This window comes from Megalops cyprinoides, chromosome 1 (genome assembly GCF_013368585.1).
Source record: "Megalops cyprinoides isolate fMegCyp1 chromosome 1, fMegCyp1.pri, whole genome shotgun sequence".
Lineage (NCBI taxonomy): Eukaryota > Metazoa > Chordata > Actinopteri > Elopiformes > Megalopidae > Megalops > Megalops cyprinoides.
The window spans coordinates 8,872,183-8,888,742 of record NC_050583.1 but is presented as its reverse complement, the minus strand read 5'-3'; the positions used below and the strand labels follow the sequence as shown (position 1 = coordinate 8,888,742).

The window sequence follows — 16,560 nt, the reverse complement described above, 5'->3', positions numbered from 1 at the left end:
TCATCAATTGTTCCTATACAACCTCAAACCTACCTGTACCTATGTCATTAATTCCAGTGTGAACAATGTGCACTGGATCCACGCCCACTCTGGCTATGAGTGCTTTAATATGCTCAGGGAGGCCTTCTCCCCTCTGCACTCCACTCTGGGAGGTCTCCTCCTCTCTCTTCCTCCCTGCTTGGAATCTCTTATCACACTGCACAGTCCCTGATTCATTTTTGGACTTGAATTCCCCTTATTTGTCTCTTATCTTCTCAATCTTTCTCATTCCCACTGATGGGAAAAGGCCAGTCAGTGGGTGTTTACATTGGAGTGCAACCTCAGAGCCTGGGGTTGTTAGCCAGGGAGATAAGGGAGTATAAAGTGCAGTACCCAGACCCGCACAGGAACTGGATCAGGTGAGCAAGATGAGTGTGGACGTGCTGTGGCTTGCTGCGCTGGCTCTGTCTCTTCCTGCACTCTCTCAGAGTGATCCACTGTGAGTATACCGTATACAGACGCACTATACTGCACATGATCCGCTGTGAGTGTACTACATGCATACGTACACACACTCTATACATGATTTACTGGGAGTGGTGGTCACTGACCCTTTGAGAAACATATAGGACAGGGCAAGCTGTCCGTTGCACACCTGCACAGACATAGTCCTGACATGGGACAATCAGAGAGGTTGATAGGGGTCATATTTGTGTTTCACTGCATTGCTGATCAGAATAGTTCTGGTATATTTGGTTGGGTATTGCCATCAATGGTGGAGAATTTTTGTTTGAAAACCACAGAGGAAATTCATTAGGTGGCAGCAACACATGTTGAGAACTGTTTCTGAAATCAGAAAGTTGCTCATTTAATTTCCAGGGCGGAGCACTGATGCACCTTTTAGGAAATTAGTTAAGCTGAATTGTTTATATAAATATCCAGCTGTATGAATTTGTATTTTGTAAAATATAAGCTAAACTGTGGAAATTCTTCTGGATAAGGGCATGTGCAGAGTAGATTGTAACAAAAATGAGTGTGCAGGACAATAAAGACAGAGACAATAGTCCACTGACATGAAATAACATGCAGACCAGAGTGTGTGTATGTCCATAGGTGTCCTAGTTTACAGAAGAACAGTGTGTAAACAAAGGGTTAATGAACAACTAAGGAGGCCAGAGAGTGCTGTGTTCCTTTTTATTCTGTTATTGAGGCAAAATATTTTTGGGGCTGTGTGGTTCAATGACTGCAGGATTGTTTTAATGTCTGTGTGTGTGTGTGGACAGTAGTTAGATGCATTCTGTGGCTGATACATTTACATTTACATTCATTCATTTGGCAGATGCTTTTATCCAAAGCAGGGTAGAGTGCAACAGAAGCAAAAAAAAAAAAAAGGAGTCAACAGTATTAGAAGGAATGGTTTGCCAGGCAAGGTACAAACTAGATGGTAAAGCTAGTTTGTACATATTTTATTTTAGAGTTTATTAGGACAAAGTTTTGAGATGTGTGAAGTTCCTTTAGGGGGTAGTGTTTCAGGTGCTCAGGTGAGAGCAAACGAGCTGTGTCTTCAGGTGTTTCTTGAAGACATCTGAAGACACAGCTTCAGATGAGAGAGACTTGGAGAGAGGGACTCGGCGGAATGGATGAAGTGTGGATGTTCATTCCATCATCGGGGGACAACAGAAGAGAAAGTCCTGGATAGTGATTTTGCACCATGATGTGACAGGACCACCAGATGCCATTCGGTAGCAGAGCGTAGCCGTTGGGAGGGAACATAGGGTTGCAGTAGTGAGTTTGGGTAGGTGGGTGCAGTTTTGTTGGTCACCTGTATGCAAGTGTCAAGGCCTTGAACATGATGTGGGCAGCTACAGGGAGCCAGCGGAGCTAGACCAAGAGAGGTGTAACGTGAGCCCTCTTTGGTTGGTGGAGACCCAGACGTGCAGCTGCATTCTGTATCAACTGCAGAGGCTTAATAGTGCATGCAGGTTGGCCAGCCAGTAGTCCAGTCTTAGCACAGCATACCCAGTTAGGTAGGGCCTGATTTTCCTGATGTTGTACAGCGCAAATCTGCATGATCTGGCAGTCATCACGATCTGGTAAATTTTAGCTGGTCGTCAATCACTACCCCCAGGTTCCTTGCCGACCTGGAGTTAATGTCATTGAGCCAAACTGTCCGGTGATGTCATGCTGGATCGACAGGCTGGCTGGGATGACTAAGAGCTCCAGCTTGAATAGGTTGAGCTGAGATATAAGCAGAGATCTGTGCTGAGACCATGGAGCCATCAGGGTGGAACGAGTGATAGAGCTGGGTGTCATTGGCATAGCAGTGATAAGAGAATGACCTGAATGGTTGGGCCCAGTGTGGCTGTGTACAATGAGAAGAGGAGGGGGCCAACCACTGATCTTTGAGGTACCCCAGTGGTTAGCCAATGGGACATAGACTCCCCACCCCTCCAAGACACCTTGAAGGATCTGTCTGTGAGGTAGGACTCAAACCAGCAAAGTGCAGAGCTGGTGATGCCCAGTTCAGCGAGGGTGGACAGGAGGATCTGGTGGTTCACTGTGTCAAAGGCAGCAGACGGGTATAGTAGAATGAGGGATGATGACCTGGAGGCAGCTTTTGCCGCCCGCAGGGTGTCAACAACAGACAGAAGGGCCGTTTCAGTGGAGCAGCTGGTTTTGAATCCAGATTGATTCAATCAGGTCGTTCAGGGAGAGAAAAGCAGAAACCTGGATTTAGACAACTTGTTCAAGGGTTTTAGAATGGGTGGAGAGAGACGAGTCTGTAGTTTTCTATTTCGGAGGGACTAAGTGTAGAATTTTTCACCAGTGGGGTTACCTGAGCCTGCTTAAACGTGGCGGAGAAGGTGCCAGTGGTGAGTGATGTGTTTATGATGTGAGTGAGCGCAGGTAAGAGTGTGGGAGAGATAGCCTGTAGGAGGTGGGAGGGGATTGGGTCCAGGGGGCAGGTGGTGGGTTGGTTAGAAGCTTGGAGGGGCCAGCCTCAGAGACAGGGGAGAATGTGGACAGTGGTGCATTGCATGTGGGTGGAGACTGGCTGTGAGCTGACTGCTGATGGTTTCTACCTTTCCATTGAAAAAAGTGGCAAAGTCATCATCAGTCAGAGAGGTGGGGGGTGGAGGCAGTGGAGGGCAGAGGGGAATGGTGAATGTTGTGAACAGTTTGCGGGTATCTCAAGTGCTGTGCAACTTTGCCAATATTGCCATATTGCCATTTTGCTTAAGTTACAGAGGCTTAAGTGTGGCTAAGACCCAATGAATCTTTTCTGAAATCAAACAGTATCATGTAGGGTTGGTGCTATGTGCTCACAGGGGGGAGCAACCGTGAAAGTAAAGTCAGGCCTTCACTCCTTATCTCTTAACTCTGATTCCTTAACTTCCTCTTCCTTGTTCATCAATGGACATTCATTGACTTCAGTCTGTATCACACAGTAAACATACGCATCTCCTCTCTGCAGGTTTGTTTTGACCGCGCCAAACCTGCTGCGGGTGGGCAGCAAGGAGAATGTCTTTGTGGAGGCGCAGGAGTATGCAGGAGGTGACCTCAAAGTGGAAATTATTGTAAAGAACTTTCCAGACAAAACCCAGGAGATCTTCTCCAAGACTGTGACGCTGACTGCAGCCAACAAATTCCAGGCTCTGCAGGAAATCGAGGTGGGGGTCCATATCTTTCACCACCGGAGCACAGAGAGGTGTCATTTCCAAATTCACTGACATCACTTCCTCTGCACATCCAGTCATTTCAGGTCCCAACAATGTTGTTTCCTCCCTCACTGAGCAACAAATCAAAGGAATCTCCCTTAAACTCAGAACTAATTTAAAAGGGTGTGAAGACTCTTCCCTAGACAGATGTGACAGTGCATCCCTCTGTTTTTATTTCAGATCCCAGATGATGATGATATTTTTGACAAAGAGTCACGACTCCAACAGTTTGTCTATCTGCAAGCAAAGTTTCCCCAGCATCCGCTGGAGAAAGTCATTCTTCTCTCTTTCCAGTCTGGATACATATTTGTGCAGACAGATAAGACCATCTATACTCCAGCAAGTACTGGTATGACTACATGAAGCCTTCTGAGAGAGAGAGAGAGAGAGAGAGAGAGGAATATGTGAGAGAGTCTGTATATATTAAGGCTGTCATTGTTAATACATTAATTGGTGAGATTAATTTTAAATGAATCCACACATTGATTTTTGTAATGCAATAAATTTTGTTGTTTTTATAATTTCATAAAAAAATAAAAATAAAAAAATGTTTTCATAATTTCATCATAAAAATGTTCAGTTCAGTTCAGCTATCATCCCTGATTACCACTAAAAAGGAGAAAGCAACAAGAGAGGAATTCTTTTTTTCTTCTTCTCAGTTACCATTAAAAACAATGTCACTCTTACAACAGACGCATCATTGGTAAAAACTTCAACAATGAAATTGAATGACATGTCCTTTTTACTAACTTTATCACCTTTTAACCCTTACTTTCAAATCTCTCAATTCACAGAGCTATGTACTACTTAACAATTAACACAATTCTTTTGAAGTGTCAAGTGCACTACTGAAAATTGAATATATTATAAATATTGATATTAGTCTATTGACATCTGTCTGAATCTGTCAGTAATGGTTAGTGTTGCTTTGTCATGATGTTCCTCTCATTCAAATGGCAGTGGTAAAATGGCACCTACATTCAGCCTGTAGAATTCCTTCTGATTACTCAGTTGCATAATCGATTGGTTGATGTTCTAGTTCGTTACAGGGTCTTTGTCTTGAACCCCGGTCTGGAGCCAGTCACATCTGGTGTTTCTGTGGAAATCATGGTAAAGTTTTACCCTGTAGTACATTTACATTCACATTTATTCATTTAGCAGACACTTTTATCCAAAGTGATGTACGAAAGTGCATATAGTGGGCAAATAGGCACATGGGCAAGATGTGTACAGGTCATACAATGCAGACAGTGCTGAAGCTGGGCACAAGGACGGTGTAGCGAGACAGAGCTAATCTGATCCAAAGGTACATATATCAAATACAGTCACTGGGACAATAAAGTACTGCTATGCTACCTAGGTAAAAAACATGCTACAAATATAAGGTAAGAGATAGAGCTACAAGTACAAGCCAAGAATCCAAGGTCAAAATGGCAAGGGTGTCAGTCCAGGTAGAGTCTGAAGAAGTGTGTCTTCAGCCCACATCTGAAGGGTTGGAGTGAAGGAGTTGTTCTCAGAGGGGTGCGGAGTTCATTCCACCATTGGGGGGCAATGACGGACAAGCGATGTTTGTGAGGAGCGTAGGCCTTCCGTTCTGCTGGTGGGAGGAGTAAGGCATCCGGATGTAGCAGAGCGAAGTAGTCGAGCGGGTGCGTAAGGTTGGATGAGGTCCTGAGGGTAGGTCGGGGCAGTCTTTTTTGCAGCAGAAAAGGTGAGAGTTAAGGTTTTGAAGTGGATCCTGGCTGCGATCGGGAGCCAGTGGAGGGATATCAGCAAGGGGGTGACGCGGGAGAACTTTGGGAGCTTGTAGATCAGCCGAGCAGCTGCGTTTTGGATGAGCTGCAGTGGCTGAGTGGTGCAGGCTGGGAGGCCTGCGAGGAGGGCATTGCAGTAGTCCAAGCGGGAGAGTATGGTGGCTTGGAGGAGCAGCTGGGTGGAGCAGGTGGTCAAAAAAGGGCGAATCCTCCTAATGTTGAAGAGGAGGAATCGACAGGAGCTTCTTGTCTGTGAGATGTAGTCGGTGAAGTCCAGCCTGTTGTCGAGGGTGATACCCAGACTCTTCACAGAAGTGGAGGAAGTTACTGTGGTGCCGTCAACAGTAATTGAGGGCTCTTGAAGAGGAGAGAGCTTGGCCAGGATGAACAGCAGATCAGTCTTGTCCAGATTATTAGTGTATTATTCAAATAATTGCACATACAAACATTTTGACCACTTGTGTTGTCTTGTGTGATCATCACATTGGATACCAGAAAAGAAACCTGCCTTTTTCCATCCAGACACCTGATGGAATCACAATTCAGAAAGACCTTTTTTATCCAGACAATGGGATGAAATCTGGACAGTACCAGCTCCCAGAGATTGTCAGGTTTGTATTGTGAAAGGTGCAATATGTTGCTCACTTCCCATGTCTTCTATCCTACTGCCATGACCTGTCACCTCTGACCTTCTCCCGGTTTACAGTATAGGGACCTGGAAGGTGGTGTCAAGATTCCAACACACCCCACAGAAGAATTTTACAGCTGATTTCGAGGTGAAGGAGTATGGTGAGCCCATGGTCTTCTCCTACTGTGGTTATTCAGCAGTGAGGCTACAGCCTCAGTCAGTTTCCCTCAACAGAATGCAGGGGAAGGTGATGTAGAAATCTTTTTTTTTTCTTGGATTCCTCTAGTGTTGCCAAGTTTTGAGGTCAAGATTGTGCCAGAACAGGCTTTTTTCTACGTTGATGATCCTGCTCTGTCTGTCGACATAACTGCAAGGTAGGATAATATGATATTATATAATATGATAATATATGTTGTAAATTAGGCAGGCTGTGCCTGGTTGGCATAAATCCCAAAGCAGTGTTTAATGAGAAGTTCCAACTAGAAAGGAAAGTTTGAGGACAAACTTTAAGTTGGATCAAAAAGGTCTAGCATGGTAGTAGCTGGTACTTACAAGCTTTGCTCAAAGGATGATATGCAGCAGGCCCATGTGACACCAGCTGCACGTATTAGAATGGTCAGTTACTCATTTCAGCCAATGTGTAAATTTTGATGTAAAATTTTCAATATCTTCAAAAATATTTTAGGTATTCACAAAAAGCACAAGCTATGCAGTAGCATATGAGCTGACAGTATTGGTCAAGTTCTGTAAATGTAGCTGAAAAGCCATAGGAGCAGTTATATATAGTTATAGGAGTTATATCTGATGGAATAACAATAATGATAAGAAGAAACAGGAAAAAAAGTAAATTGGCCTTTTCGAGCCAGCGTAGTGAGAAGAACAACAGTAAATTCAAGATATCTTCACCGTCTATAGATTTTCCTTCATATATTTCCTTCCGTTAAGCAGTGAAACTGGGTTTGTGTTAACCTTTTGTTAAAAGGATTTTGGGGAGTTATTCATGGGTAAGCTGATTTTGGATCTATTGTTGGCAGCAGAAAGTGCCCAGAGCTGCTCACTATAGTAGATCGGTGCCTGTGGTGAAGACCTTCCCCTTGTCTCATTCTAAAGGTACCTCTATGGGAACGATGTAACAGGGAAGGCATTTGTGGTGTTTGGAGTGCTGACCGAAGAAGGAGAGAAGAAGAGTTTCCCTGCATCTCTGCAGAAAGTGGATGTCAGTGTACTTTTCTGTCTCACCCACACCTCAACATAAGCAAACACCTTATACTGTCCCTCTTTCACGGTTGGCCATCTAAAATGGGTTTCATTCTGAAAACAGGTCATAGCAGGAAAGGGCAAGGCCACGCTGAGAAGAGAGCATATTCTGAAATCCTTCCCAGACATCAACCAGCTCCTTCAGTTGTCCTTATATGTATCTGTCAGTGTACTGACAAGCAGTGGTAAGGAGCATGTTCTTGTGAAATGTGTATATGTGTGTGTGTGTGTGTGTGTGTACGTACCGTATGTGTAAGTAGGTGTGAGCTTGTGAAAGTGCTTTGGTCTCTGTGTGTTTGTATAGAAGGTGTGTATATTTTGCACAGTGAATATTCAAGTGACTGCACTCTAACTGCATACTGGACTGTAACTGCATGCTGCCTGCAAACTAACTGCAGTGTAACTGTACACTGATTGGTTCCTTCCTCTGGCAGGCAGTGAAATGGTGGAGGCAGAGAAGAGGGGGATCCTGATAGTGACCTCACCCTACAGCATCCACTTCCACAAGACTCCCACCTACTTTAAACCAGGGATGCCGTTTGATATCATGGTTTGTGCTTTTATTACTGTTTATCTTTTCATTATCAGCATCACTCTTCAATTTGATGAACAGTTAAGCATCATCTTGAGAATATTTCTTATTTTGCTTTGCGCAAACATTGTGCTTTTTATTTCATAACATTACTTACATTATTATTTAGCAGACATAACAAAAGTGCAACACTTTTCATTGATAATTTAAAATCACGAGCAATTATTTTTTCAGTGCATGTGCAATGTATTGATGTATCGTTTCATCATCAGTATCACTGTTCCATTTGATGAACAGTTAAGCATCAACTTGAAAGTATTCCTTATTTACAAGTTTGCACATTTCCTAACAAAAGTGCAACACTTTTCATTGATAATCTAAATTCAATTATTTTTTCAGTGCATTTTAAAAAGTGTTGATGAGCGAAAATATATTTGCTTGGCATACAGCGCAGTGGGATATTTATCGTGGTGATAATACATCTGTCATACTGTTTTGATTTTTCCTCTGTTGTGGCTCTGACAGGTTTACGTCACAAACCCAGACGGCACCCCTGCCAATGGCATTGATGTGGAGGTGACACCAGGGCCAGTTTCGGGCAGAACCCAGAGAAACGGGGTCGCCAAGTTAGCCATCAACACCCAAGGAGGGGCTAACAGCCTGAAAATCACTGTGAGCTCCACCCCCAGCCTTTATAACTTGGGAATCAAACTTTTGATCCTCCCACTCAGATGCAACATGAATTGCATGCATGAAAAATAATAATGGCCACACTACCACATACAATATCATGTACACACTTTAATGTTAGTGATGATCATGTCTCCAGGTGAGGACAAAGGCCCCTGGCATACTTGAGCAACGGCAGGCTGTAAAGGAGATGACAGCCCAACCATACAAGACACAGGGCGGCTCCAAGAACTACCTGTACATAAGCTTCCAGGCAGATGAGCTGAAGATTGGAGACAACCTGCGCATCAACCTTAACCTGGGGAACAGCCCTGGTGTTCAGGATCAGATCCAACACTTCACATACCTGGTGTGTACTTGTATCAACTGCCTGTCGAAGTTACCTTTTGAATATCTGGTGTACATCTGTGCTTTTAACACTCCGCTACCTACTGTGTACTGTGTACTTGGTAACAGTATGTGTACTTGTTTTTAGCGTGTACTTGAAAAGTTGCTGAATTATATCAGTATTCATTTGTACCTGAGAAGATCCTGATGTGTGCTTATGTGTGTGCCCAAACAGATAATGAATAAAGGGAAACTTGTCCGTGCAGCAAGGCATGAAAGACTGAGAGGACAGTCACTGGTGACCTTGTTCCTTCCAGTAACCAAGGACATGACCCCCTCCTTCCGCTTTGTGGCGTACTACCATGCGGGAACAGAGGTGGTGTCAGACTCTGTCTGGGTGGAACGTGAAGGACACATGCATTGGAACAGTAAGGCAAAAACAAATTACAACCTTTAATCAAAACCTGTTATGATCCTGATTGTACTTGTGTAGGTGTGTAGGTGAGTGGTTTTGACAGTCTTGCTGAATTGAAAGTAAGCTGTACATTTCCAGGTGTGAGTTTCTGAATGTCATGCTTAGTCAGAGATCAGAGATCTCGGCCTGTCCAGAGAATGAGTCACACTGAATCAGAGGTGTTTTTCTTCTCTGCACACAGCTCAAAGTGGTCTCCACTAGACCAAAGGATGTTTATGAGCCTCACAAGCCCTTCAGCTTGACCATCACCGGTGACCCAGGTGCAAAAGTGGGACTTGTGGCTGTGGACAAAGGAGTTTATGTCCTCAATAGTCAGCACAGACTGACGCAAACAAAGGTAAGAAAATTTGAGAAGTGAAAATTTACTTCCTGCTGAAAGAGTGACAGAGATGAGCTCTCTGTGGCAGTAGCAGAGAGGGTGGGCACTAAGTCCTTCATGTATGAAATATGTGTCTCCACACATAGATCTGGGACGTCATTGAAAAGCAAGACATTGGATGTACGGCTGGAAGAGGTGCAGACAGCATGGCAGTCTTCTATGATGCTGGACTGGTGTTTGAATCCAGTCTGGGTGGAACCAAATCCAGAACAGGTGTGATTGAGTGTTTCATGGGGCAGGGTTTTATTGCTCTAATGCAGGAGGTTCACTGTAGTATTTGTGTGTCATACAGGAGTGTCTCTATGTATGTATAATTACCACTTGTGTGTTAGTGGTGCATTAGTGTGTGTCTGTGTGAATATATGATCTGATGTTTTTCACTCTCAGAGAGACATGCTGCAGAGTCATTGCTACAGTTTGTGACTCTCTCTCTCTGTAATGTCTGTGACTCTAGACCCCCAATGCCCTGCTCACTCCCAGGCTTGCAGACGGCGCTCGTTTTGGATGTCAGGTATTGACTTTCAGTGCACCCAGGGAAGTCTCTGCCTCCCACCCTCTCTGAGGAGTCACAGGATTGAATTTTGTTACCAAATACAATATTCCTGATGTTGGTAGAAATGGCATATCTATCTATCTGTACACACACACACACACACACACACACACACACAGAGCTCCGATGTTATTCCTGGGATCTGTTGAAGCCACTCTCCTAACTTATGTGTCACAGCTCAGAGGGCACCCACCACTACTGGGACAACTTTGGCTTTTACGTTCCACACCGGCTGTAGTTCATCCTTCAGTCCCTGGTATTTCTCCAATTTCTCCTATTCCTTCTCCTTGATCTTACTGCCATTTGGAACTGCTGTGTCTATCACCACTGCTGTTTTCTGGTCCTCATCCACCACCACAATGTCTGGTTGGTTTGCCAGGACTTGCTTGTCTGTGTGGATCTTGAAGTCCCGCAGGGCCTTGATCCGGTCATTCTCAGCCACCCTTTGAGGTGTTCCCCATTTAGACTTGGGAAGCTCCAATCTGTACTCAGTGCAGATGTTTCTGTATCCCGCCAACTGCGCCGCTCCTTGTGTGTTGTTCCTGCTTGCATTTTGTGCCCAGCCGCTATGTGTTGGATCTTCTCGGGGGCCTCTTTGCACAGTTTGCACCTCGGATCCTGCCGGGCATGGTACACCCCTGCTTCTATTGACCTGGTGCCTGCTCTTGTGCTGCTATGATCAGTACGGGTATTGTTCTTCAATGCGCCCTTTTCAAGCTAATGGTAGGATGTGACTGGTGAGTTTCAAGTTTGTCTGGCAAAGTAAATTCTTTCAGGACACCGGACCAGCAAGAAAAAATCCTAGCGGGAACAGATCCTGTTTGGCCGCCTGATAGGACAAGCAAACACAGGGACCCAGATGTTTTACAACCTTGTGATTAAATGAAACATGTCTTAGATTTAAGGGATCGCTCCTTTCCAAAATGCTCACCAAACTGGCTCACACTCTGGCGTTACGTTCAATTTAATGTCCAGTCTGATAGTTCCATGTCTATAACATTGAGCTAAAACCGCATAGAGCAATGTGTTGAGTAATTGAGGGGGAGTGGCTGAGGTAAACTCTTACAGCTTATTTCCAAGTCTGAGATTTCTTGAGTTTCTTTCAGCTGTCTCAGCCGATACTGGCTTGTCTCTCTTATCTTTCCACGCACAGGTGATGTAGATGATCACTATATCAGCAGTGAAGACATTGTGTCCCGCACACAGTTCCCTGAGAGCTGGCTATGGGAGGAGGAAACACTGCCGCAGTGCCCTCCAGACAGGAGAGATTGGTAAGAGGTGCCTAATGCACACTGGTACACATGACTCCAGTATCTGTAGTGTATGGAGCAGTTTTGCCCATGACATAAAGCAACCTGATCTGTCTCTCTTCCATCATACTTCAGTGTGTCTACGTCAGTGATAAAGAACAGTTTCCTGAAGGACTCAATCACCACCTGGGAAGTCACTGCTATCAGCCTGTCCAAAACTCATGGTACTAAACATGTGTCTCTCTCTCTCCCTCTCTCTCTCTCTGTATTTCTCTATCTGCTCTGAGGCTGTAGACCCCTTGTGTCTGCCAGTTTACCTCTGTTTCAGTTTTTAAAAAAACAGTGAGATAGATCTATATAGAATTGATTTCCCCGCCTGGGGATCAGTAAAGTGTTATCTTATCTTATGAATACGATAAAAGTCTCAAATGTTATAAGATTAAAGTCAAATGTTTCTTGTGAACAGAAATACACATTACACAATAGAAGCCACTGTAAAACAAAGCAAACCAGGAGAACACACTGCTGAATAGGACAACATGCTGCAGTTGTTATTGCTCAGTGTGACTCTCTGTCTGCAGGAATCTGCGTGGCAGATCCCCTTGAGATGAGGGTGAGGAAAGACTTCTTCCTCGACCTGAAGCTGCCTTACACTGCGGTGCGAAATGAGCAGTTGGAAATCAAAGCTGTGCTATACAATTACATTGATGAGACAATAAAGGTGAGCTGTGCTTGTAGCCCTGCCTCATGTTCTGATACAGTCTGGAGAAGGGTAGCATGCCCGCGTTGTTAGCATAGGACTCATGCGTGACCCTCCCTCCCACAGGTTCGGGTGGAGCTGATGGAGACAGAGGAGGTGTGCAGTGCAGCCAGCAGGAAGCGGAAATATCGCATGGATGGTATCGAAATGGACCCCATGTCCTCACGCGCGGTCCCCTTTGTCATCATCCCTATGGACCTGGGACAGCACTCCATCGAGGTCAAGGCTGCTGTCTTTGACTCCAGTCTCACTGATGGGGTCAAAAAGGACCTTCGTGTGGTGGTGAGTGCATAATTTACCCATCACTCATCACTCTACACCCTCCTCGTACTAACCTCCACCTGTCACTCCACCACCAATCTCCTTCTACCCTCCACCCATCTCCCGTGTGCTTTCACTTATCTCTTTTTCCCATCTCCCTCTGGCCTCCACCAATCACCTTTCACCTACCACTCACCTCCCTCCATCTTCCATCCATCACCCTGCATCTTTTACCCATCATCCTTCACTGGAGATATTAGAATCCTGCAGTGCTGAAGGTGGAAGCATCCAGGTCCTGTGGGTGCATTTAATCAGGGCTGTGGTCAGCGCCAGTTATGTTTATGACCAACGTCATGACCTTACTTTAAAGGAGACATGTTGAGTGTAACTAAACATTTTCTAACATTCATAAACATAATGTTAACAAAAGCATGATCCTGGTTTGTAACTGTATCAAGTGTTGCCTCTTTCATCATTGTTTTTGAATGAATTTATTGTAAAATTCGTCTTATGAAAGTTGCTGTTCATGTTTTTACTTCTTTACAAAAAATTTATATATACTAATATATACTCCTTATATGTTATAATGACACAGTTTTTAACTCTTAACTTGAATTACTTCATAGATACATGAACATATTGGCAGAATTACTTTAACTACATCAAAATTGCACTGTTATTTACACTGTTACGTTGTTACACTGTTTACTTATCTTTACTTATCTTACTTATTTTATTTTTTACTTATTTTATTTTTTATCTTATTTTATTTTACTTATTTTATTTTATTTATTATGTAAAGTTGAGTTGGCTCTGAGACTGAGGCATTGTTATCAAGTATATGACAATAAACTTGAAACTTGAACTACTAGAGGTATGCAGGTTGCAGCTTGATCCATGTGTTTTGGCTTTGTCTCTGCCAGGCTGAAGGAGTGAAAATCAAGGAAGTTGCAACTGTGGTTCTGAAGCCATCTGACCATGGTGAGTTTCTGAATGTTCTCTGAGCACTGAAATCACTGTCTTGTCATTATTGTCTTGGATGTGCTGTAAAGTGTGATTAATTTGCCACCTTTATGCCCACTGGGGAAAAAAACAGATCCAGTTCATCGTACTCACCCCATTTGTCCAAACCTCAAAAGCATTCTGGAAGCTTAATGCAAGTGGTTGATACTGATCCAGGATCAGTCCAACTGTCAGTTAGAATCCATCTGCAGTTTCAGTCTGTGCAAGACGTGACACCTGTGTGTGGCAATTTCCCATGGTTCCATCAGGTGGCATCCAGGTGGAGAAGATTGACAGTGTGAAGCTGCACTCCCAGGTGCCAGGCTCACCTGCACATACCTACATCAGACTGACAGGTAAGGCATCATCTTTCAGTTCTTGAGAAAATTTGCTCACATTTTTAATGTCCTGTATATTCAGCAGGATATAGATTGTTTTTTATTGTTTGGAGGTATGAAACACATGGTCTTTTAACTGTGAGAGAGAGCTGCAGACTCCATCAGTTTCCAAGCTGTGACTGTTACTACGGGTGACTATGGAAGTATACAGAACGATGTCAGTGCAGTCCTGACTGCGCCATCTGCTTTGCCTGTGCAGGTGAGGTGCTGAGTCAGACCATTCAAGCCGCCATCAGCGGCCAACCCATGGGCAGCCTCATAACCCAGCCTGCGGGCTGCGGTGAGCAGAACATGATCAGTATGACCAGCCCTCTCATCGCCACACACTACCTGGACAAAACTGGCCAATGGGACAAAGTGGGGGTAGACCGCCGTGCCCAAGCCATCACATACATCACAAAGGGTAAGAGGCAGCAGATTAATCACATACAGCATATCAAATACAACATGTACATTAAGAGAAGATTGACAAATAAAATTACTCATGTAATTATTTTTCAATACATTAAAATAATTAGAAAATTCTTATTACAATGATATTGTTTACATACAAAACAGAGGTGTTTTGTTGTATCAGACAAAATTATTAGGACAGGTCAAGCACTGCATTTGTTGTTACACATTTTAGATTAATTTTCATTAATAGTAGGCTCCCACACAAACAAACAAAAGAAGTGTTTTGCTATCCATCCTTATTCAGGGTACACACAACAGCTGGCATATCGCAAAACTGATGGCTCTTACGCCTCTTCATACCAAAGACCATCCAGCACCTGGTGAGCCCCTTCCCATCACTCTTATCCAGTTTAACACTGCTTCCCCATCACCCAGGACACCAAAGCACCATTTCAGCAGCAAGGCTTTCAAAATCCATCAAACACGTTTGATTACCAGAGATGGACATTTTGTCAGTGCTCCGCCCCCTTAGCATTGGTGTTTTTGTTTTTCTTGTCCATGTGCTTTTGGTTTCCTTGTGCTCTAGCCCTGCCCCGCTCCCCGCTCGATCTCCCACCGCCTGATTGCCTGCACACCTGCTTCCCATTCCCTCGTTAGCCCTGCTCTATATCTTCCCCGTGTGTCCCTGTCCTGTTGCTAGTTCGTAGCAGCGTGTGTACACCTGTTTCGTCCCCGCCGTTTTATCGGCTGTTCACTTTTTCGTCTTCTGAACTGTTCTGTTGTTTCGACCTGATTCCTGCCTGCCGTTCCTGCCCTGATCGCCTGATTGATTCTGCCTGCCCGGTTTCGACCCTGCCTGCTCCTGTCTCCCTGAACCTGGATTGCCCTCAGACTGTCTCTCTGGTTTTGACCCTGCCTGTTTTTCGTTCTATGATCCTGCCTGTGTTCAATAAACCATTCGGAATTCGACACTCATGTGGTCTGCGACTGAGTCCTTGCCTGAATCGTGACACATTTCCACTACCAGAATGTTTGAAGCTCATTTTTGATTCATTCACAGGTGTGACAATTTGGTACAGTGGTACAGTGCTTTTAAATAGTGAAGGCTCTTTTTTCCTTACAACAGGCTGACAGCATATGTAGCCAAAGTGTTCAGCATGGCATACAGTCTCATCAGCATCCAGGAGGAAGTGATCTGTAGCGCCCTCAAGTGGCTGGTCCTGAATGCACAGAAGTCAGATGGCGTTTTCAAAGAAGATGCTCCAGTTATCCACGGAGAAATGGTGGTATGTCATTGCAAGCAATGTCCAGCAGGGCTTAGTGTATATCCAGATAGCTTTTATTGCAGGAGGAAAGAGAAAACTATAAAGCATTGAGGCATTTACTAAATCTGTTCTTTTGCTAATATACTCTATCAACACTCATGATAACTTTACTTGCAAATCATACTTTGAACACTGTGAGTAGCAGGTAGTGTCAAAGTGAAAACAATGGGTAAATTGATTCACTAAATTAGTAAATGATTCATCAATTGGTTAATCACACAGTCTGTCTGCTCAAGTGAGGTAAATGTAGAGATCCCTGAGTAAAATCATAGCCATGAAGACTAACAGTGCAGGATCGCTCATGCAGTGGACAGTAATGGAGAGCACAGACTTGCATGCAGTTTGTGTTTTTGCCCACAGGGTGGTGTGCGTGGGAAAGATGCTGACGCGTCCATGACTGCGTTCGTCCTGATTGCAATGCTGGAGTCACGTGCCATCTGTGTGGAGAGAGTAAATGTGAGTGAATCAACCCTCTGCATGTAAAAATCCCACAGGCAATCAGGTCATATCACATCTAATGACACACAAGCAAACACATTACATCAAACTAGAAAGTGTCAAATCAACTAACTCACTTATTCATCATCAACTGATTTAATAGATGGGATGAGACAGATGAGAATTCTTGTCCTGCCTCTCTCTTTTACTTGCAAAGCCCTATTTCTGCAGAAATGAAAAGAATGACAGTGTATAATACGTACATTTAGTGTACCTAAAAACTCCCTAAAACATATAGATTTCTCTACTGATGTTCACATTTCAGACATTTTGCATGTTGTTATGTTTTATATATATGAATTATATATGTAAAATTTCTGTGCTATGACTCAAGAGCCTGCTTGACAGCATGAAGAAAGCCAGTGAGTTCCTGTTCG

At 44.0% G+C, this 16,560-nt stretch overlaps 1 pseudogene; it reads left to right on the top strand.

The window, feature by feature from the left end:
* Positions 1-407: 407 nt before the first annotated feature.
* Positions 408-16,560, top strand: part of LOC118788653 — a 22,143-nt pseudogene continuing 5,990 nt past the window's right edge.